This window comes from Suncus etruscus, chromosome 1, assembly GCF_024139225.1.
Source record: "Suncus etruscus isolate mSunEtr1 chromosome 1, mSunEtr1.pri.cur, whole genome shotgun sequence".
In the NCBI taxonomy this organism is placed as follows: domain Eukaryota; kingdom Metazoa; phylum Chordata; class Mammalia; order Eulipotyphla; family Soricidae; genus Suncus; species Suncus etruscus.
Window position 1 is genome coordinate 115,194,880 of NC_064848.1, and position 22,758 is coordinate 115,217,637.

Genomic DNA, 22,758 nt, shown 5'->3' on the forward strand with positions numbered 1-22,758 from the left:
TTCCAAACTTTGGTTTAAACAATATTAGACCAATTTTTATTTTGGCTATGATATTAAGGAGAATGTGTTCTAATATAGCTTATTTGGTCAGTGAACTTATATGTGTGTTACTCCAATGACATTGATATATTGTATCTTACATTTGTTTTAGATGGATGCACATGCTTCAGTGCCTGAGATACCTACAATAATTAAGTGACAAAAAAACTTGACTGATTGGTTCACACACCATAAATGCTGAACTATTTACCCAAACTTCCCATTTCCAACTGATTATTTTGTACCATATTTGCAAAGTTTCAGTTTCGTAATTTATCAACTAATTATTCAACAAAATGAGTTCCTGCTAGGTCAGGCAATGCTACTGGTCCTGGAACTTAGCTTTGTAGTTTCTACTCTTATGGCCATAAGATCAGTGTTTGTGAACTACCGTATTTGCCGGCGTATAAGACGACCGGGCATATAAGATGATCCCCTAATTTTGTAGTTAAAACATAGGTTTAGGCCTATATTCCCTGTATCAGACAGAACGTTCCTGTGCTGCAACTGTATGTACCCCAGTGAGCCAATCACAACAAGCAAAGGTTCAAAGGTTATACTGTAATAGACTTCCTCTCTGAATCTGGCCAATCTGAGCAGGCTTTTTACAGTGTAGATTCAGGTCCAGAACATTGTCTAATTTGCATGCATAAAAAGTCTGCTTGGATTGGCTGAGTTAGAGAGGCGGTCCAAGCAGCCTTGCAGTAATTGGTGCAGGATGGAGTTGGAAAATTCGTTTTGTGGTAATATTCAGACAATTTTTGTTTAGCGGCATATTGAAACATTTTTCGGGATATACTCGGCATAAAAGACGACCCCCGATTTTCGGTTGACTTTTTTTTTGTTTCAAAAGTCATCTTATATACCGGAAAATATGATACATAAACAAATTTACAAAAAGAAAACATCTAGTCATAAGTGCTTTAGAGAAAATAAAATAAATTTGTGTAGTGAAGAGTTCCTGATAGACTTTCAGAAAGTCAGTCGTGTAAAAACTCAAAAGAAGAACTCCAGATAAGTGACCAAAGAGACAAATTTCCAGAGACAGGAATGAAAGTGACTGAACCAATTCTTTGTGGCTCCAGTTTTGCCTGTCCATCCATTTGTCTGTCCATTCATCTGTCCATATGTCAATCCATCTATATATCTATCAATCCATCCATCCATTCATCTATCCACCCATTCAACTATCCGTCCATCATCCAACCAACTAACCAGCCAATGACAACAACCAAGAGTCTCTATTCTGTTTCCTACACATAATTTGTCTCTGAAAATAACATTTTCTCCCAGCATTTATTCATAAATGCATGAAGTTACATCTACTTTACGATTTTTGGTTCTTCTACTTTACCAGTGGGAAATTTCTATCTAATAAGCCTGTCTAGATTAGTTAATATGCACCTCGCCTTATTTTCCAATAAGGTCTCTGTTGGCACATTTCAGTGAGGGGCAACAGTTGGTTGTTGAGTTCATCTGTTTTATACTCTGCTACACTCTCCATTTAGCTTTTTAATTGTTTTCTCATAAATATCTTACTGCTAGTTTTATTTGCTATGCCATGAATTAGAGCAAAGTAATGGAACTATAAAAAATAAAAGCAGGGCCCAGAGAGATAGCACAGCGTTTTCCTTGCAAGCAGCCGATCCAGGACCTAAGGAGGTTGGTTCAAATCCCGGTGTCCCACGTGGTCCCCTGTGCCTGCCAGGAGCTATTTCTGAGCAGACAGCCAGGAGTAACTCCTGAGCACCGCCGGGTGTGACCCAAAAACCAAAAAATAAAATAAAATAAAATAAAAGCATAAATAGTAACAATTAAGGAAGAAATTTGTCATGCTATGAGAAGTCTTTGGCTTCTGTGTTGAGGCCCTTCATCCTTTACTTTACATATGTTGCATAGGGCACGGATTTGGAAGTGGATACAATTGGAGTTTCCAGCATAATTATTTTTCAAGAGTCTTCACTTGTCTTTATTTGCTCAAGAATTTGCAAATTAAGCACCAACCTTTGATTATACTTGGGAAGCTTTAAGATTTATTTATTTTGCCAGTGTAGGACATATTTGTTGACCATGTGTCGTTGAATGTTTCTTCTCTGGAAAATCTGAAAAGATTCATTTATTTGCCAAGAATTCCTTAAATGCAAACAGACCTTCACCTTCCAAAGATCTTGGTAATTTATCCACTTCATTCTATCATTACCACCTGAATCTACAGTCAGAATTCATTGTCTTTACTTAAATCATTCTCTATTCATTAGTCTGAGTGTCCCATTGAAATGCAGTCTGATTTTTGTCTTGCCCTTGCTTAAAAATCCTCAAATGGCCCACCTTAATTGAATGATAGAGGTTGAACAGACAAATTATTATCTGCTTTGGTTTCCTGATCTCCATGATATAATAATGATTATTTGGAACTAAATCATGACTTCATTTCTTCTGTGGAAAATATCCTTACTGTATTATCATGTCCTGTTTATGCAACATCTCAGGGTCATAGTTTACTTATTTGTAAAATAAAAATAATGGCACATAATGTTTTGCAAAAGTGCAACACATGCATGGGAGGCATAAGTTAAGAGACATAGCAATGGTGGAGGCTTACATGATAACTGAGCTTGAGTTTTGGCTTTCAAGTCTTTATAGGACCTCAGTTTAACACACAGTCAGAACAAACAATCATTCCTCTTGAAGCTGGAACAGGTAGAACAGATCTGGCCAAGTGTTTTTGTCTCACCAACTGAATCCCAATTACTATTCTACCCTCTGCCAGACTTCAATATTTCTCAAATGCAGGAGATGACCCAGGCTGCAGATTATAGGTTAGTGAGTATTGGACCTGGTTATAACTATGATACATCAGCCTACTGTTGCACCTTGCTTTTCTTGGTCTCCTGCCTCCAGACCCCTATCAGCACAGTCCTTGACCTTGAAGCTGAACATTTTTATTGTCATTAGAATCACTTATTATTTCTTACAATGTCAAAAAGCCTTGCAATTTTGATTAATTTCCAGGAAGCCAAGGCTCTGTTGAGGATGGCAGTATCTGAGCTATTTATCAAGAATAAGCTATCTGGTTTGGGATGGGCAGATTTTCTCTGGTATTCTACAGTATTTATTTCTAATGCCTCTCTTTCAGCTTATTTCTTGAATTAAAGCCAATCTATATCTCCAGCTTAAAATCCTAGTGGTTGGTCAGTGCTCTGGTGAGGTCTGGTCTGGCAAAGACAGCACCCATGAACAACTTGTCTTGAAGCTTGAAGAGCCCAGTGCAGGAGATGGAAATACTGTTATACTGACATAGCTTACCCTTGAAATCCAGCTGCAGTATTTACTAGGGTTTCCTTATAGTCCTTGGGTTAACATTAGATGTTTGCCTGAAAAAAAAAAAGCAGCATTTTCTACTTGTCAGACATTAGGCTAAGTACTTTATGCATAATAATTCAATTAATCTTTACCACAAATGCATGCAGTAGAAACAATTATGACTCTCACTTTAAGGCAAGAACATAGCCACTGAGAGATTAAATGATTTACTCCAAGGTCACTTAATCAGTAAACGACAACATCTGAGATAGAGCCAACTCTGATGATTTAGTTCTTAATATTACCAGGCCTTCAAGATTTAGAAATCTGACCATATAAACAGGACCAGTTAATACATTTAAATCATTAAGAATATATAGAAGAGAATCAGTGATGGGTTAATTTATGTGTGCCCACATTTCATATAGCAGTACTTCACCATTAGAGAGAGAATAATGAGTCCTTCTTACCTAAGTGGCCAGTTTTGCCACCTGCTATGGGATTTTGGCAAGGTACATGACCTTTCTTTTCTCCAGTTACCTCAAATGCAAACAAATAATAATAATAATAATAATGGGATCTATTTCTTGGGGCCCTATAAGAATTCAATGAGTGAATATTTGTTTAGCACTTAGAAAACAATGCCTGAAACATAGAAGATATTGTATTTACTAAACAAAACAGACATGCCTATGACTGCAGAAGGGGATGCAAGGATTTAGTACAATTTCAACATTTAGACATTTCAAGAATAATACATGAAATATAGTAAGTACATGAACTAGACTTTACCCCCCACCCAATCAAGAATCCAACCTTGAATTCCTCAGGGAACATGCCTTAATGCAAAACACTGCTCAGCTCACAGTTACTTTTTCAGAGCACACTAATCAAGCACACCCATAGCATTTGACAATTTGTCCTTAACTTGCCTTCCCAAAGTAATTGCATTGGGTAGCTCTGGTATCTTGGGCCCAGTACCATTGATTTCCACCAAGCATATGCTGTTTGCAGGGTCCTGAAACACAGTTTATGTGTAAATAGTTTTTGGAACTGGGGCAGTTTCATGATATTGAGCCTTCAGGTTGTGGCATTTGGTTTAAGAGAATAAGATCCCAAACCTGCACAAACATCAGAATTTTCTATAGTACTTATAAAAAGACAGATCTATGATCAGACAGGCACTAGTATAGCAAAGCAAGGATTTAGAATCAGAATCAAAGACCAACATTCTGAACACTGTCCTAGTTCCTAAGAGTGACCTTGAACCCATTATCGCTCTCTACACCTGCCAGTGGAGATAAATGTATCTATATTCCCATCTTCCCATCTTTCAGTTTCACTTTTGAGGGTAAATGGGCACAAGAAAGGACTTCAGCTTGTGGTCATGAATAAAATGCACTTCCAGCCCCTCAGCCAGCTAGTTATTTGAACATTATACCACCCTTCCTCCCCACAACCAGTTTTCCAAACATAATAAATTTGTTAGTAAGATAGTGAGATTGAGGCAGGAATAAGAATTTTCCAACAATAGTGTCAAACTAACTGCCAAGACTCCAGATAGTTTAATGAATCTCTATCCCTAAAGTACTATAGACTATGTCTTAATACATTTTGGTAGTACATAACATTAACATGATTCAGTATAATAATTTTATTATATATGCACTTCAATTTTGCTTAGCTTCAGATTAAGCACAGAATTTGCATTCTCAGGATTAAAACCCCCAAATGATTTTTTTGTTTTTATTTTGGGGCCACTCCTGGTGGCACTCAGGGGTTACTCCTGGCTCTGCACTCAGAATTGTTCCTGGCAGGCACTGGGGATCATATGGGAATCTGGAGATCAAACCTGGGTTCAAATCAAGCAAAGACCCTACCCGTTGTGCTATCCCTCTGGCCCATTTTTTCTTTCTTTCTTTCTTATTTTTTTTAATCAAGAAAATTTTTGTTTGATTCAACTTACTAATGAAAATCCTTTTTCCTTCTTCTAGTATTTGCTTTTTGACTATGTATATTTTTTTACCCTCTTTAAAAAAGGAAGAAAAAACTGAGCTCTTGTCTCTGAGGTTTTCACATAAAACTTCTTTTGTTTTTTGTTTGTTTGTTTGGGGCCACACCTGGTGACGCTCAGTGGTTACTCCTGGCTACAAGCTCAGAAATCGCTCCTGGCTCGGTGGACCATATGGGACAGCGGGGATCGAACCGTGGTCTGTCCTCCTGGGTCAGTCACTGGCAAGGCAAAAGCCCTACCGCTGCGCCAATGCTCTGGCCCTTCATATAAAACTTCTGCAAATTCTTTGCGAAAATAAAATTTTAAAATGTGTTTGTTATAGTAGCTAAATTCTCTCAGGTGATTGGACTACAGGATACTACAGGGTTGAAAATTTTGGGACTTTATTTTTGAAAGGGATTGAGCTAATCCTTCCCATCCCCAACCCTCACCAGAAAACCCAGCAGCCTCCATCACAGCCTCCTTATTCCTACCAGAAAACTGGCCCAGCTGCTCCACCCAGCTCCAAAATTAAATACAGCTTCCAATACTTCCCAGGTCTAGATGGATATGTCTGTGGCATTCTTAGGTGGGGGTGAGGGAAGGCAGATTCTCCCTTCTGCATGAACTACAACAATCCAATTTCACTCTCTGACAGAAATGGCCCAACTCTGCAACTTAACCATATCAAACTTCCAAATCACCAAATTCTGGATAAATCTAAAGAATCTATAGAGTCTGTAAATAACACTCAATATTTTATAATAATGTTTGCCAGTAAATCTGATGGGAAAATTATATAGAAATCTACCAAGCTCAGTGAGCCTAAACAGTAACACAAAAGGCCCAACTAGCACCAACCACAGCCAAGTAATTTTTAGACACTAACTTTAATAACACCAATGAAAGATATAACAATAATTTCAAATTGATTCTGTTGATCTAAGTTTTAATAATTCCATTTGCCTTTGTGTTGTAACAATAGGAAGTAAATTTGCTTGAGTTTACATGGAGGGGGTCTATGATGTCCAGTGGGGACACTGGAGAAGGGAAGTTTACACTGGTGGTGGGAGTGTTGATGATATTATGAACAACTTGGTAAATTAGTGTTAAAAATGAAAATTATAAAAAAATTTAAAGGAAAAGAAGAGAGAAGGTGTTATAATTTGCTAGAGTCCAGACTCGAAGAACGAGATCACTCAATTGGAATAAAGTTTAATACTTTAATCTCTCTGCCAAAAAAGGCCCCCACATTGGCCAACGAGGGTCTGATTCTGAAGGAGATGAGCCCTGCCCAAAGTCATGAGGAAGATTATATAGGAAAAGGATATAGGGATGGAGGATACAGGATAAAGGATATAGGGATCCAGCTTTCTGATGCAAAGAATGGGTCCCAGGTTGATGACCAGAGACACTTTATTCTGTTCTAACAATGCTTATATAGGACAAGAGGAACTGAGATATGTGCAGGGTCACATATGGACTCAGGACACCAGATATGGGTAACCAGAGATATGAGGCACCAGAGAGAAGTTAAACATAAAATTAGGGTTTAGGAATGTTTTGGGACTAACACAACAGATCAAAAAAGTGGCTTTATCTCTCTTGATCAGAGCTTTCAGAGCTCTCTTTATCAAGAGAGGTGATTCAGAGTCAAGAACCTAAGAGTCCCCTACGAGTCATGGAGAGATGGAACCTCTATTTGTACTGTCCTTCCCCATCTTTGGAGTGGAGTCTCAATGAGAATACCCAGAACAACTGTTTTATTGGGTTCCACCTGCCAGGTGGTTTGGGAACAGTGTCACAGTTAAAATTATAACTAATTTTATAACTAAAATTTATAAAATTATAACTAATTTTATATAACTAATGGATTGAGTGGAGGTATGAATGTAAAATGGTAAATGAATGGTATTACAGGGAAAGTGAACAGCTTAAAGAGGATAAAAATGTGTCTTGGTCAGATAATACTTGTGATCTGATGTATGGGAGGCATTTCTTTAGAAGCATAGACTGGTTGTAGCTGGGTAAAAGACAACTTATGAGGCCATGTCAGTACCATCACATTGTTCTCATTGGGAGATAAATTACCAATGCCTAATAGCTTGATTATATAGCTTGTACTCAAGTACTCAAGTGTTTGCTATTGTCTGTAAGTAGCCTGCTTCTTCCTTCAATCAGCAGTTGTGAGATGTGTTGCTAGGGTCTCACCCTATGTAGCTCTGGACCCTTTAGTAATTGTGTACATTGGACTGTGCAACTTGAATTTGATGCCGTTGGTGATTAATGGATGATCCTGTCCTAAGTTCCACCCACTGGCTGTCCTTCTAGTTCTGCCTACCTTGGAGGTTTCTATTTAGAGTTTTCTGCTCTTCATTCTCTGCCTTGATTTTCTCATATAATTTGTTACAGAATATCATAAATGTCCTCAGATCCTTTATTTTAATACCAGATAGTACAAAATACCTTTCTTTTATTTATTTGAACAAAAGTTACAGGCACAGCACAGAACAGATACTATGACCAAACATGTTCCTCCCACTTTACTTCTGATTCCATTCTGTGATTTCTGCACGGTTCAAATACACTGTCCATCATCTGATGTTTCAGATTCATCCCTACTGTCTCACAGTTCTCCACTACTGCCGAGGAATTGTCAAACCTAAGTTTCTTTCCTGTGAATTTTTATTAAGGATCTTGTTTCTAAAATATCAATCACCACTCTTTCCTTGTTGTCCTGTCTTCACACAAAAGAAGGAGAAGAAAAACAAGATATCAATCAGCCCCTCTCAGGCAGTTCCTCTTGCCATTTACAAAAGGCCAGTTGGTAGTAGAGAAGCCACCTGTTTCATACCCTGGGTGTACTGACATTTTGGAAACCTACGAACCTCATCATCACCACTGTTTATTTTTAGTGTCACTGCATTTATATTTAGAAGAGAAGCTGGACAGGTTTCCAGGAACACCATTTCTATAATTTTTGCTGGAGTATGAGCAAACCAGGAGGAGGGAAGTAGTCACATGTGTAAATCTGCATGTATTTCTTGGCACTGGTATTAGTGTGAAGGCACTTGCTTTGTGGGGGAGAGCAGGAGCACCCTTTCAGCTGCCCAGACCTGGCCATACATGGAGTAGGCAGACACTGAATCTGCTATAGGACACTCAAGAAAGAAATGATAAAATATAAGCTTCTAAAAATGGAAATTTCTGTCTCAAAGTGTATAATGATTTTAATTCCTAGTTGATATGACTAAATTGATTTCCACAATAGGTATACCATTTTAAAGCCTTTAGCTTCAGCATAAGTTCCTTACCTTGAGTTGTAAATACTTACATTTTATTTATTGGAAAGATATTACTCATGATCTTCCTTTGCACTCCCCCCCCAAATTTCCCCCAAGATTTTAAAATCTTAAAAATAGATTTTCATCTTCACTTAGCAAATAAAAATATATAAACTTCCTAGGGCCAATTATTTCTCCCTGTCATAACCTTTTATTTTTATATATTTGCAGAGCTAGGAATCCTAATAGCCAAAATTCAATCCGTGCTTTTCTATCGTTGGATTGCTTGCTTTAAAGTGAACAAAGACTTTCTCAACCTTTTTATTATTACACGTAGACTTCATATCAGGTTTTTAATTGCCACCATTCTTCCAGTAGCATGAATGACCTCTGTATTTTCATTTATTCACAGGTTCCAGATTCACTTCTTGTATTTTTCTATTAAAATTAGCATTATTGACTAGAGAGAGGGGCTGAGGAGAGAGAGAGAGAGAGAGAGAGAGAGAGAGAGAGAGAGAGAGAGAGAGAGAGAGAGAGAAAGAGAGAGAGAGACATCACGTACTTTTCTTGGCACCACATATCCCCCTGAGCGCAAATCCAGAAGTCATTAAACACCAAATAAGATTGAGGTTATTAATTTAATATATGAGATTCTAATTCTGCTTATATAAAAAGAGATGAAGGGAGAAAGTTGAGAAGGAAGATTTAGAAGTCTTCAAATGCATGGAAAATATCATTCATTTGAGGATTTAAAGTATCTAATAGGATACTTACTTGGTTTTGTTTTGAGGCCACACCCACAGTGCTCAAAAGTTATTTCTGGCTCTGTACTCAGAAATCACTCCTAGTGGGCTGGGAGGACCATATGGGATGTCAGGGAGCAAACTCAGGTTGACTGTGTGTGCAAGACAAGCACCCTATCCAGCTGAACTATTGCTCTGGTATATACATATTCTTAAATATGTTAGAGAACACAGTTAAGTTGGTTTGCAAGCCTTTGGCCAATGTTTTCCCAGGAGAGGTCAGTGACTATCAAAGCCCTGAGATTTTGGAAAACTATATTAATTTCCAATCTAACACATACCTATAGAATTATCATCTCTGAGCATGAAATTCCTGCAAGTTCTTAAAACTCCTCATGCGATTCTTTATAAATGAAAGCTGAAGAGCAATTGCATCTGCCACTAAGGTGGCACCACCTGAGTGTTTGTTAGGAATATGAAATCTCAGGATAACACTTAAATACAAAGAATCAGAATATGCACTTTAATAAGAGTCTCTGGGGATTCAACTACACCTGAATCCCAAAATCCCAAAATTTTAGAGAAACACTGCTCTAAAATAGGTTGGTAAAGGGCATGAGGTTCAGACATTTTTATTGAAACAAAACAGATATACAGTGAAAAAACAGATATACAGTGAACTTCTCATATTTAAACTACAGTGAGATACCTCTGACATATGCATTACCTAGGATATTAATACCAAATTCAGAGTGAGCATATCCATCATTCACCAAAGTTTGCCTCCTTAATGCTTCTCTTTGCTCCTCCAACAACACCCTCTATCCTTAGGCAATCATTGAGCATTGTTCTATTATATTTTATTTGTAATATTTCATAAAAGTGGACTTTAAATTTCTAGTATGAATTGTGCTGCTTTCTCCCATGTAACAGAATAATTTAGAAATCCATGTGTATTAACTGTATATTAGTAGGTTCTTCTTTTTAATTGAGAATAGCATTTCATTGTATGAATATATAAAATTTGTTTTCCTATTCATCTACTGATCATATAAATTGTCTTTAACTTGCAGTTGTTACAAATCACATTTGTAACAATGAACATTTGTCTATAAGTCATTCTATGAACTTATTTGCCTTAGATAATTAACAGAATGGAATGTTTGGTCTGTTCAATTTAAGTGCCAAATTACCAAAGTAACTTTGAAAATGAACGGAGTTTGTAAAGATTAAAGGAAAAACAGAATTGCACTTAAAACTATATTCTGGCTGATCAAGTTGTTTCTAGTAATAATTCTGATACTGTCATACATATTTTCTGAAACTGTATAGATAAATAAATAGATGGTGGGTTGTGGAAGTCAAGAGTTTTAACAATTGAAATAAGAATTCACAGAAAACCCAGGGAAGGTAACTAGAATTATATTTTTATGGACTAAAATTTATTTTTATTTTTATGGACTAAAATTTTTGGAAATACAGGAAATACTCTTGTTTATTTAAAAGAGATATAGGTGCTTAAATAGAAATACTTGTTGATATGGATATATGTGTGACTTAATATCATTCACATAAGTCATTTGCTCTATTAACGAAGAGGGCCTAAAAGACTAAGCAACTCCTAGACCCAAAGTTTGGTTGCTAATGCCACTTTCTAATAATAGAAGCCTGTTAAAGCTCTCCAAACAATATTTATATATAATAAACTCATTTCTTTTCTTCCATGAAATGGATTTCTAAATAGGAATGAAAGCCAGGGGGAAAAAAAGGTAGCAAGAGCAATAGATTCACCATTCAATGACTTAGCTTTGTTTTGGAGCTCAGTAGCCTTAAGCTTTTTATTCCAAGAAAAACATTTGATCCAAGGTGGAGGAGAATACCCTGAACATAGTCTGCATACAGATCACTGTCCTGGAGTTCTTGTTCTTTTTGGCCTTCCACTGGCTTCCTCTTCTTACAGTCCTGGATGTTCCCAGGCCCCTGTAAGAATTCTGCCCTGTGAGGATGAATCGGCAGAATTTTGCTCCAGCTCAGAGATGGGAGGGACTCCCACCTGCCTTTGTCATGGCTGGGAAGCTGCAGACTCATCTTTCTGCTTGGCAAACTCTCAAGGTCCCAAGAGTTGAGTTATTTGCCCAAGAATTGCTTTTCCACAGGAGTCAAGCTCTAGTTCCAAAGGGAGCTTCATCTGTCCCAACAATAGGTGCCACTTAGGATAAAGGGTGGGGCAAGTCTAAATCCCCAAAGTGAGGCCTGCATGCCAACTTGACTCCAGATCTACTAAAATTATAGGCATGAGAACATACCAGTATGCAATGCTGAATGAGCATATGAATACTAAATTATACTTTCCATATAATAAAATGAATTTTTAGAGATGGCAAAACATATTTAGGGACAAGGAAGCCTACCTGAATAGAGCAAACTAGTTTTACAAATAATTTCTTCCTCTCTAGCTGCTCTTACATCAAGAGTTTGTTCTTCCTGGTATTTTAGAATTTTGCCTTTTACTAAAATACCTGTAAGGGCTGGAGTGATAGTACAGCAGGTTAAGGTTTGTCATGCATGTGGCTGACCAAGTTTAATCTCTGGAACCTCATAAAATCCACTGAGACCACCAGGAGTCATACTAAAGCGTGGAGCTAGGAGTGAGCACTGAGAACTGCTATGTGTGGTCCCTAAAAAAGTTAATAACAAAAGTATTTGAAAGGGTAAAAGAAAATGATTGATAACCCCAATAGCTCAGAAGATAGGTAATTTTAATCATCTCTCATCAAAATGAAATAACTACCACATAGCTATTTTGATTCTATCTCCTTCATGTTTTTTAACTTGTCCTTGTGGTAGTATTAACAAGACTGAACATTATTTTTTCAAAGAAACATTATTATTATGATTATTATAGAATTTATTTTTTAATTAATTAATTTTAAGTAATATATAAATACCATGATTTACAAATATGATTGTAGTTGGGTTTCAGTCAGAAAACTATTATAGCATTTTAAAAGCTTATTTCTCATTCCTAATCTCACAGTGTCTCCTTGTGATGAATACAGTATTAGCACAGTTTTCAGAGATGGAAACTGAGTCTGAGATGTTGCATAACAAAGATACACAAATTGAAAGTGGGAGAGTCAAGTCTGAAGCCCTTTATTTCTTTTTTCACTCCAATTCAAAGATATTTGTTTGGTTAAAAATAAGCAGTATCAGAGAAAATAATGGAGGGTATCAAGACCAAACAGTTGTATGATCACTAAGTAGTAATAAAAATGATCAGACTTAAACACCAAATCCAAAGCCAATGACAAAAGAATCGATACCCAATTTACAACAAGCTAGACACAGAGGGGACCACTTATACTAGCAGCCCGAGGGGTAAGGGAGGGTGATATGGGATGCAAGCTGGGAACGGGGGTGGAGGGAGGACAACTTTGGTGATGGGAATTTTCCCTGATTCAATGTTAATATGTACCTAAAATATTACTGTGAAAGATATGTAAAAATAAATAAGCAGTATCAAGGACATCTAAGGTCCTAAATAATTCAAAGCACAATATTCAGTTCTTTAATAGGTTAACAGATTGCTAATGTTTCTATTTATATATTAGATATTTCCTTCCATTAAAATTATGATAGTTATGAAACTTACCATCTTCCTCACTGATGACCATGCTCATAAAGGAATTTTTAGTTCTAAAAACTGAACAGATGTTATGCAAAAACTTCTGAAAATATTGCAAATCCAAGGTCATATAAAAGGGGACCAATGAAGGATATATTTGGCTTCATTAATGACCAATCACCTTAGCTCCACATATTTATCCAGGTTTTTCCTCTAATTTTGTAAAATGTATTCTGTAATTAGCTTGGATAACAATGATGATAACCATTCAACTCTCTTTGTGCTAAAATTTCTCAGAAAAATTCTATCAAAAATGAATGATGCAAGCACCTACTGAATGTTGAAGGAAACAAGGCAGAGTAAAGGGACCTAGAATGTTGGGTTTAGAAAATGTAGGGTTGAATGGTATTGCAGAATAGATTCAGCTTCTAATTTCTTTACTGAGCTGATACTACTGGCTCTCTCCACTATTAGACGCTTGGACTCTTGCTGGGTGTCCAGAAGCTATTCTCCTTACACTCTATGCACCAGGTTTCCATGGAGAAAAACATTTGAAGTAGATTCAAGTACCAAGGATGACATTTACATCAGTAGTGGACTATTTTACAATTATGCTCCCCCTATCCTATATCATAAAGACTAGATAATGCTTATGTCATCTCTGAATTGTATGGTCTCATAATGACAAAATTACATAACTATGCATTTCTTAGAAGACATTTCTATTAATTATCCATAGTAATATCTGTTCAACCCATGACTTTCTGCACCCAATGCCATTGTTTCCCATCTGTTCTCTTAGAATCGTGTGGGTGACTGAACTGTGCTCTGCCCACACAACAAATTCTCCCTTGATTATTTTTTCTAGAAGTTTATTTGGAAAATAACATTTTGCCCCTCCATCTTTTCATTCTCTAAACATTCAAAAAGAATCTATTAGTCTAGCCATGTGGAATTTTATCATTCTGATGTTAATGGTCTGAATTTAATGTGTATAGGCTCAGCACAGAGTAGTAAGGTCAGGTAGGCAGGAATACCTGGCACAATAAGTGCACCAGTGAGCATCAATCAATAGAAGATGTTTGTCTCACGGAGAGGAAAGACTATTCAGTAGAGCAGGAACAAAGTAGGAAATGTTAGGAGATGTGAAAACCATAGCACTTCTAGAATATAGCTCAAATGTTTGTGTTATTGAATGTGTGAGTGTGTATGTGAGTACATATGCCTGTGTAAGTGTGCAAGAACTTGTTGGAAGACTAGGTTGAAAATCTTTTATGTACTATATACATGCAGAATGGCATACATAATTTCATAATTCAGTTTGCATTTGCTCCTATATTAGTGAAGTGGTCTTAGCCAGGCTGCTTTCTGATAACTAGGAAAATGAGTCTATAAATGGGTTGAAAGGAAGGGAACTGGAAGCTGAGTAACTAAATAGGCACAATCATGATCCCAGACAAAGCAGTCTTAAAATCAACATATAATTGCTGGTTTGTATACAAAAACTGAAAACATTTTAATCATTCATCCAATTGGCAAGCACAAAGGATTGAGAAGTGATTCCTGAGTACCAAGAATTACTTTTGGGTCTTCAGTGAAAAGTCATTATCAGATAAGTTTCAAGCAAGCTATGTGTTTCAGGGGTCTCAAACTCAATTTACCTGAGGGCTGCAGGAGGCAAAGTTGGGGTGATCCTTGAGTACAAAGTCAGTAGTAAGCCTTGAACATTGGGGGGTGTGACCTAAACAACTAAAACAAAACAAAACAAAAGATTCCTCTAGGGAAGGGCCACAAAATGTTGTACGGAGGGCCTCAAACAGCCCGCGGGCCGGGAGTTGGAGACCCCTGGTAGGTAGATCATTAGAAACTGGATCGATGGTTTGGGGCATAATTTTTGTGTGTTTTTTTTTTGTTTTGTTTTGTTTTGTTTTTTCTCAACATACAAATAGTAAAGCTCTAAAGAAATTCTTTTAAATAATGTAGTTTTAAAATCAAGAGTGACTTCTGATCAGAGAAATATATTACACAAGGACCAATAAAGTGAGGCAGGATATTTATTTCACTTCAATTGGAGAATTTCTTTTTCTCTTGTACTATGTATCATCTGCAATTAATCTGCCACCTCGTGGTCAAAAGAGAAAATTCTTTTTTTCATAGACCAGAGAGGAGGATTGATAAAGTTGGAAGGAATCATTTACTCTTTCTGCTAATACAAGTCTCACACAATATAGAAGTGTTTTCTTCTATTAAAGCTCCTCCTTGCTATTCAAGAATTCATGGAATGGGGCCAAAGAGCTAACACAACAGTAGAGCGTTAGCCTTGCAAGTGGCCAACCAGGGACAGACCTGGGTTTGTTTCTTGGCATTCTATGTGGGCCCACGAGCCTAAAAGTAGTGATTTCTGAGCTCAGAGTCAGAAGTAATCCCCAACACCACCTGGTGCGCCCCCCCCCCCAAAAAAAAAGAATTCATGGAATAAGAAAGCTTTGAGTCAAAGACATTTCTATCTGGATTTTTTAGATTTCATGAAAGTGAAACTATTTGCATTTTAATGGAAGATAAATTGCTCGAAGAGCTATAGAGTCCTGCAAGATTAATTTCATTTATAGAATGTTACATAAAATCATGTAAATTTACAATAAGGTAAAACATGAGTACTGAGAAAACAACCTTCAAATTAAAAAGTGAACATAGACAGATAAATGGAATATTTTTCTCTGAGTCAAAATACTAGTTTTAAAAATTAATCTTGAGAAATTGAACATTGCCTCTCAAGAAATAGGCAATTCTTGAATTCTTAAATTCAAAAAATTCTTTCATTTAATTCTTAAATTCTACATAAAATTCTATAGCACCACTTTTTTATTGAGGATTCCTGTTCAGGAACAGCTTTTTCTGTGTCAGGACTTTATTAAACTTTTACTTGCTTTAGCAAGACAGGAAGAAGGTTTCCAGAGAGGAGATAGGGATGATAAAGAAGGAGGCATTTGAAAGCCAGATGTGTAAAAAATTGAAATTCTGCAAAGGTTGTTTTTGTTTGTTTGATTGTTTTTGCTTTTTGATCACTCCTGATGATGTTAAGTATTACTCCTGGCTCTTTGTTCAAGGATCACTCCTGGCAGGGTTCCTGGGATCATATGTAGTGCCAGGGATCAAACACCAAATCCAAACTGACTGTGTTAAAATCAAACACTTTACCCACTTTTTCTCCGAAAGCTGTCTAGTGTCATTTTACAATAGAAAATCATTATATTCTTCAAGTGTAATATTTACAATATAAAATATTAACTACAACATAGATTGACTGAACACTATTTTTGCTTTATTGTGAAAGCAGAGGTAGATGAAGTAGCTAAATGCATAAATCACTATATTGATTTTTTTGTTTTGTTTTGTTGGTTTTTGAGCCGACAGTGCTGAGGGTTTTATCCTGGTGCTGCACTTAGAGAACACCCCTGGTGGACTTGGACGACCATCTGGGAAGCCAAGCATCAAATCCAAGTCAGTTCTTTATAAAGCAAGTGCCATATCCACTGTATTATTTCTTCAGTCCCTGTATTAATTTTTTGTTTGTTTGTTTTTGGGCCACAGCCGGTGACACTCAGGGGTTACTCCTGGCTATGTGCCCAGAAATCACTCCTGGCTTGGGCGACCATATGAGACGCAAGGGGATCAAACCACGGTTCGTCCTAGGCTAGCGTGGGCAAGGCAAAATGTCTTACCACTTATACCACCGCTCCAGCTTCAGTCCCTGTAATAATTTTTATATTTTATTTCAGTTCTGATGGGACTTGGCTGTTTTTGAAATCTATTCTAGCACCTAGAAACATAAATAATATTTAAAAGGATATGTAACCTATCTAGATACTAGTGATTTTATTGATTTTATAATTTTATGTTTCTTAATTGAAATTTTATTGATTACCATTGTTTTACAATACTAAATTATCTTTAAGAATTATATTCACACCTCGTCACTCTCACCAACTAACTCTAACAATATTTGCAGTATCAGACTGACACTATGCTCTTTCCTCCTCTCACCCTCTGTAACTATTATGTATTTCACAAAGTCTAAAAGCAATTTTTGTTGTAATTTGTTAATTCATTTGCTTCCATTACTTATATTCAAAATATGAGAAAAGCTATAAAGTAATTGTAATTAAGTTTATATTTTTTTGCTTAGCATAATCACCTCAAAATCCATCATGATGCAAGAATAAGACCCCCACCTTATTAAAATAACTGTATATTATTCATTATATATATCATAACTCTGTACTCACCATATTATAGCTTCTGTGACTAATGGTATTACAAATATAGGAATATATGGATATATCTTTCCCCACTCCCATGTATATATCTTTTAAAATCAAAGTTTTCATTTGCTTTGGACGAATATACATGGGAGTGGTATTGCTGAGTTACATAACATTTATAATTTTAGGGATTTTAGGACTCTCCAAACTATTCCTCATAAAGACTTCCCTAAATTACATTATAACTAGCAGCATAAAATTCTATTTTTCTATACCTTACCAACACATTCTGTTTCATATTTTTATATAGTTCATTCTCAAATATTTCAGTTGATATCTCATTGTGATTTTGACTTGCTTGTTTTTTTCTTTTCTTTCTTTTTTTATTGAGACAATTGTGAATTACAAATTCTTCATAGTTGTATTTAAGGCATATAGTGACAATAAATTAGGCCCATTCCCACACCGGTGTTGAACTTTCTTCACCAAAGTTTCAGCTTGCATTCCAGACCTCCACACTTAGGCGCCTGGTTGACCAGTGTAACAGTCCCATTTTAAGTTTAGATCATTATGGTTTGGGTTTCTTGATTCTATTGTCCTTGACTTTGACTTGTGTATTTAGTTCTGATCTTTTTTTTTCCACCAATGCACTTGAGACCACTTGGCCCCTGCGCCCCCATCCACTTTTCTTCCTTTTCTCAATTTGTAGAAAGACATACAAATATGGGGTAAAACAAAGTAAAACAATATGAGGTAAATATGACATAAAACAAAGGTTCTATGAAAAAAAGTGGTAACCCCTATCTAGGAGATACAAACAAAATAAAAAAAATAAGTTGCTGGCAGGTTTTTGTTTTTGTTTTTGAGGGAATTGGGCCACACTTGGTGACCAGGGGTTACTCCTGGCTATGCACTCAGAAATCGATCCTGATTTGGAGAACCATATGGGACGCTGGGGATTGAACTGAGGTCCATCCTGGGTCAGCAGTATGCAAAGTATACTTTTAAGTCAATTCTTTATATATCCTCTTGTCTGAAATACAAATACCTTTTTCCACTCATTAAAGGACCTCCTTATGGTGGTCATTCTTTCACTATATAATTTTGTTTGTTTGTTTTATTGTTTGTTTGATACAGTCTCATTCATTTGCTTTTGCCTTTTAGTTTTTTTTTACTGTTGAATTTAAATTCCTAAGGATAAATATCCAACTGATATTCATAGCATATAATTTATTTTTTTCTTTAATGTTTCAGTTCTATGTCTAATGCTTCAAAATTAATTGTTTACAAAACCACATCACATAATCATCTATATAGGATAGAGTTACTATTAATATTCTTTCTTTATCCTACCTTTTTTTTCTCCTTATTCTTCTCATTATCTATCTCCTCCTTTTCCTTCCAGGAGACTTAGATGTTTCCAACACCATTTGTTGAAGAGGCTTTCCTTCATTCAGGTCTTATCTCCTATGCCATTGATGAGCTGTCCATATTTGTGCAAGTTTACTTACAACTTTCAACTGCATTTCTTTAGTTGGAGTGTCTGTATCTGTAGCTTATTAAGCTAAGTAAAGAGAGGAATTTTAACTGTAAGTCCACCTTCAGAATTTGATCTATATTAGCAGCTCAGTACTTATCAGATAATGGAGCAAGAATAAGTTGTGCCATTCTCAATATTTGATTCATTCCCTAGGAAAATCCTACTTTTGGAAAACTACAACTTCTGAGCACTCCCAGGAGTGGTCTCCGAGCAAGCCCTTAACACCAGTGGGTATGGCCCAATCCCAGAGAGGAAAAAAGGCATGCCATTCTCAGCACTAATGTGTCTTCTGTTATTTACAAGACATCTTTCATCGATTCCAACACCTTGTTGCCATAACCAGACATAGACTAATCATCTATATTGATTCCAGATCTTCACCTGCATCCTGCATACACAGATGAGAAGTCAGAACAAGGAAACAAAAAGAAGGCTGTGCAATAGAGAAGTAAACTAATTTGTAAAGGTCCCGTGGCATTAGAGTTTTATACTTTTAAATATTTGAATATGGCCAACTGACATAATTTTTCTTTCATTCTAATCCTTTATTTTGCGCCCACTATAGTCTTCTCTATAACTCTACCCCTCCTTTTTTCTAAATTGACTGGTGTGTTTGTTGAAGTGAATAACAACAATAACAATAACAACCCAAACCTGGATGCTTGGCAGTCTGTGCTGACCCACAGGAAACAAACATATCAAATTGAGGCTGTGAATAGAAAATGTATCTGTGGAGCATTCATGAATGCTCTTCATACTGACCTTACTGAGGAAAAAAGAAACAATAAAGACAAATATCTCAAATGCCAGCACCCACCTGTATGTGTCTATGCCTATGTATTTATTTCATATCCACTTATAATACTTTGGATAAACTTTATTCTCAGAATAAAAGTTTAGGATTGAATTTTATGCTTCTAGTCATGATAGAATGACAAAATTGTACTTAACTTTTGGCTTAAATAGAAACGTGAGACAAATATATAAAAGACCAGATTTTAGTCATGTAGCAACAGGCAGCCCAAGAAAGCAATTTTTCAAGAACAGAAACAAAATAATTGTAATACATTTCTTAGTTGGCTGTCCAGAGGATCTTAGATGCCATAGTGTCAGGAGATATACCCCATCCAAAAACTCAGAATCAGAGTTGAGGTGACATTTACTACAATTTTCAAAAGTTTAAGGCATACAGAAAATTAGTAGTAGGAAGAAATGAACAAACAAACAAATAAGTGATATGATCATCTTCACAGAAGTCCAGTTTCCTTTGATCTTGGCTAAGTATTGCTCTGTACATTTGTGTGAGGAAACTATTCAAAGCTTGAAAAGAACCACAGATTATAATTTAATTATGATTATAATTTATATTTGTACCAGCAGAGTTGAAATTTCTTCTAATCTGTAGGACCTCTGATAATGTCATTAGAGGTTTATTGCCTTAGTAGTTGAAATAAAATTGACCCTAGATTAAAAGCATAAAAAGATTAAACTAATTACAAGTAATTCAACATACCCCAGAATAACAAAGACAAAAGATATTAAAAGCAATGCATTAAAGTTGGCATCCAATAATAAAAAATTCACAATGCCTGGTATTCGATAAATAAAATACTAGGAATATAAGAAGCTGGATAAAGTGATCTATGACCAGGGAGAAAATGCTGTCAATAGAAACAGACACAGACGTTAGATAGATGATAAACTTAGCTGGCAGTGAAATGATATCAGTGATATATAAACATACTCCATCTGTACAGGAATATTGACAAAACATGAGTGTAATAAGAAAACTGTAAGGTATTTTAAAAGACAGGATATAAAAACACAAAATACAGCATATAAAATTAAAAGTACAGTCAATGGTATTAATATCTGACTAGATATTACAGAATAAAAATAAGCAAATTAAAAAACTGATCATTAGAAATTATTCAAATGCAGCCTAGAGGAAAAGAAACTGTGAAAAGAATAATAACTAGAGCATCAATGACCTGTGGGATAATATTGAGCAATCTAATATAATCATCATTTGAATACTAGAAGAAAGGGAGAGTGGAATCAGAAAATATATTTTAAAAATAGTCCAAAACATTTTCAAATCTGATTTAAATTAAAATCTCACAACTCAGGAAACAAATAAGCTCCAAAATGCAAAGAAACATCACACAACACATATCATAATCAAATTTCTGAAACCCAATGAAAAACAAAAGAGGTAAATAGGTCAGAGAAAAAATGACACATCATATTAAGGAATAAGCAACAAACCCAAGTATCTGAGAATTACTTGTTTATGTGGAAAACCTTTTTGCATACTCTCTGGAATTTTGTGACACTCAATACCCAACCTCTAACATTAATCAAAAAGGATTATATTATAATACTGGTTATATGATTGACATGTAGTTGATTTTATAAAATTATTAAAAATAGATATGTCATAATGATATAAAGGTGACAATATTAATGGTATGTAATAATCCTAGTAGTACCAATCTATCTTTAATCTTATTTAAGGACAATATTTGAACATAGTTCCCATAGTTCCAGTTTTTTTCTCCTTTACTAAGTCTTTTTTTGGGGGTGGGGCACATCCAGCATTGGTCAGTGGTTACTCTTGGCTCTGAGCTCAGGAATCACTTTTGGCAGACTCAGGAGACCATATGGGATGCTAAGAATCAACCGGGTCTGCCATGTGCAAGGCAAATGCCCACCCAATTGTGCTATTGCTTAGGCCCTTGCTTTACTTAAATTCTTGCCTTAGCATTAAAGAAGCTTTCATTGGTCCAGAGAGAGCTCATCAGGTTGGAGAATATATGTTGCATATGTAGGAGGCCCAGGTATGGTCAGTCTCCCATGGAATGACAGGAGTAGTCTTGGAGCACCATTGCCTGTGAAAATAAACAAAAAGCAGACAGCCAAATATGCTTTCTTCTATTTTCAGACAAATATTCTCTCTTGATCTTATATATACTTTAGAGATATAAATTTTAAGGGAACACTTTATTTAAGTCTTCATATGAACTATATGGAAGGATTGTTAGAATTTACTTTTCTCAAATTTTCTTCCCACTAAATCTTCCTTTCTTGTTCATGTTTTGTTTCTCCTTCCTTCCTTCCTTCCTTCCTTCCTTCCTTCCTTCCTTCCTTCCTTCCTTCCTTCTTTCTTCTTTTCTTTCTTTCTTTCTTTCTTTCTTTCTTTCTTTCTTTCTTTCTTTCTTTCTTTCTTTCTTTCTTTCTTTCTTTCTTTCTTTCTTTCTTTCTTTCTTTCTTCCTTCCTTCCTTCCTTCCTTCCTTCCTTCCTTCCTTCCTTCCTTCCTTCCTTCCTTCCTTCCTTCCTTCCTTCCTTCCTTCCTTCCTTCCTTCCTTCCTTCCTTCCTTCCTTCCTTCCTTCCTTCCTTCTTTTTCTTTCGTCAACATGACCATGCAATGTCCATCATCAAAATGGTAATATCCCTCTTCATTGTCCATATTGGAGAGCTGTCCAATAGAGTCTTTCGGTTTATTCCCCACTCCTTCCTCTACTACTTTGTAATCTCAGTTCTTCAGTCAGAATCAAACTGTTGTCAGTAGACCTGATATCTTCTCTTGCCTTTTTTTTTTTACAAACCACAGATGAGTGGACTCATATGCTTTGATATTTGTCTTTCTTTTCATCCAATCTTAAATCCATTCTAATCAGATATTTATCTAGCATCTCAAAAAAGTATTTTTGTCAAGGCTGATTATTTTCACCTTATTAAATCCAATAGTCAATTATCAGACCTTATTTTTCCTAATAGTAGCATTTGATAAATGTGATCTCTTCCTACTCAATTATGAGTTTCTTTTTTTGACTTCCTAAACTGCACTCTCAGGGAATTTTCCTGTCTCCTTTTCAGTCACATTCCTTTTCTTTATTAATTCCTCACTTTAAACAAATATAGTGCTCTAGAAATCATATTTTGATCTTTTTCTTTCTACATTCAC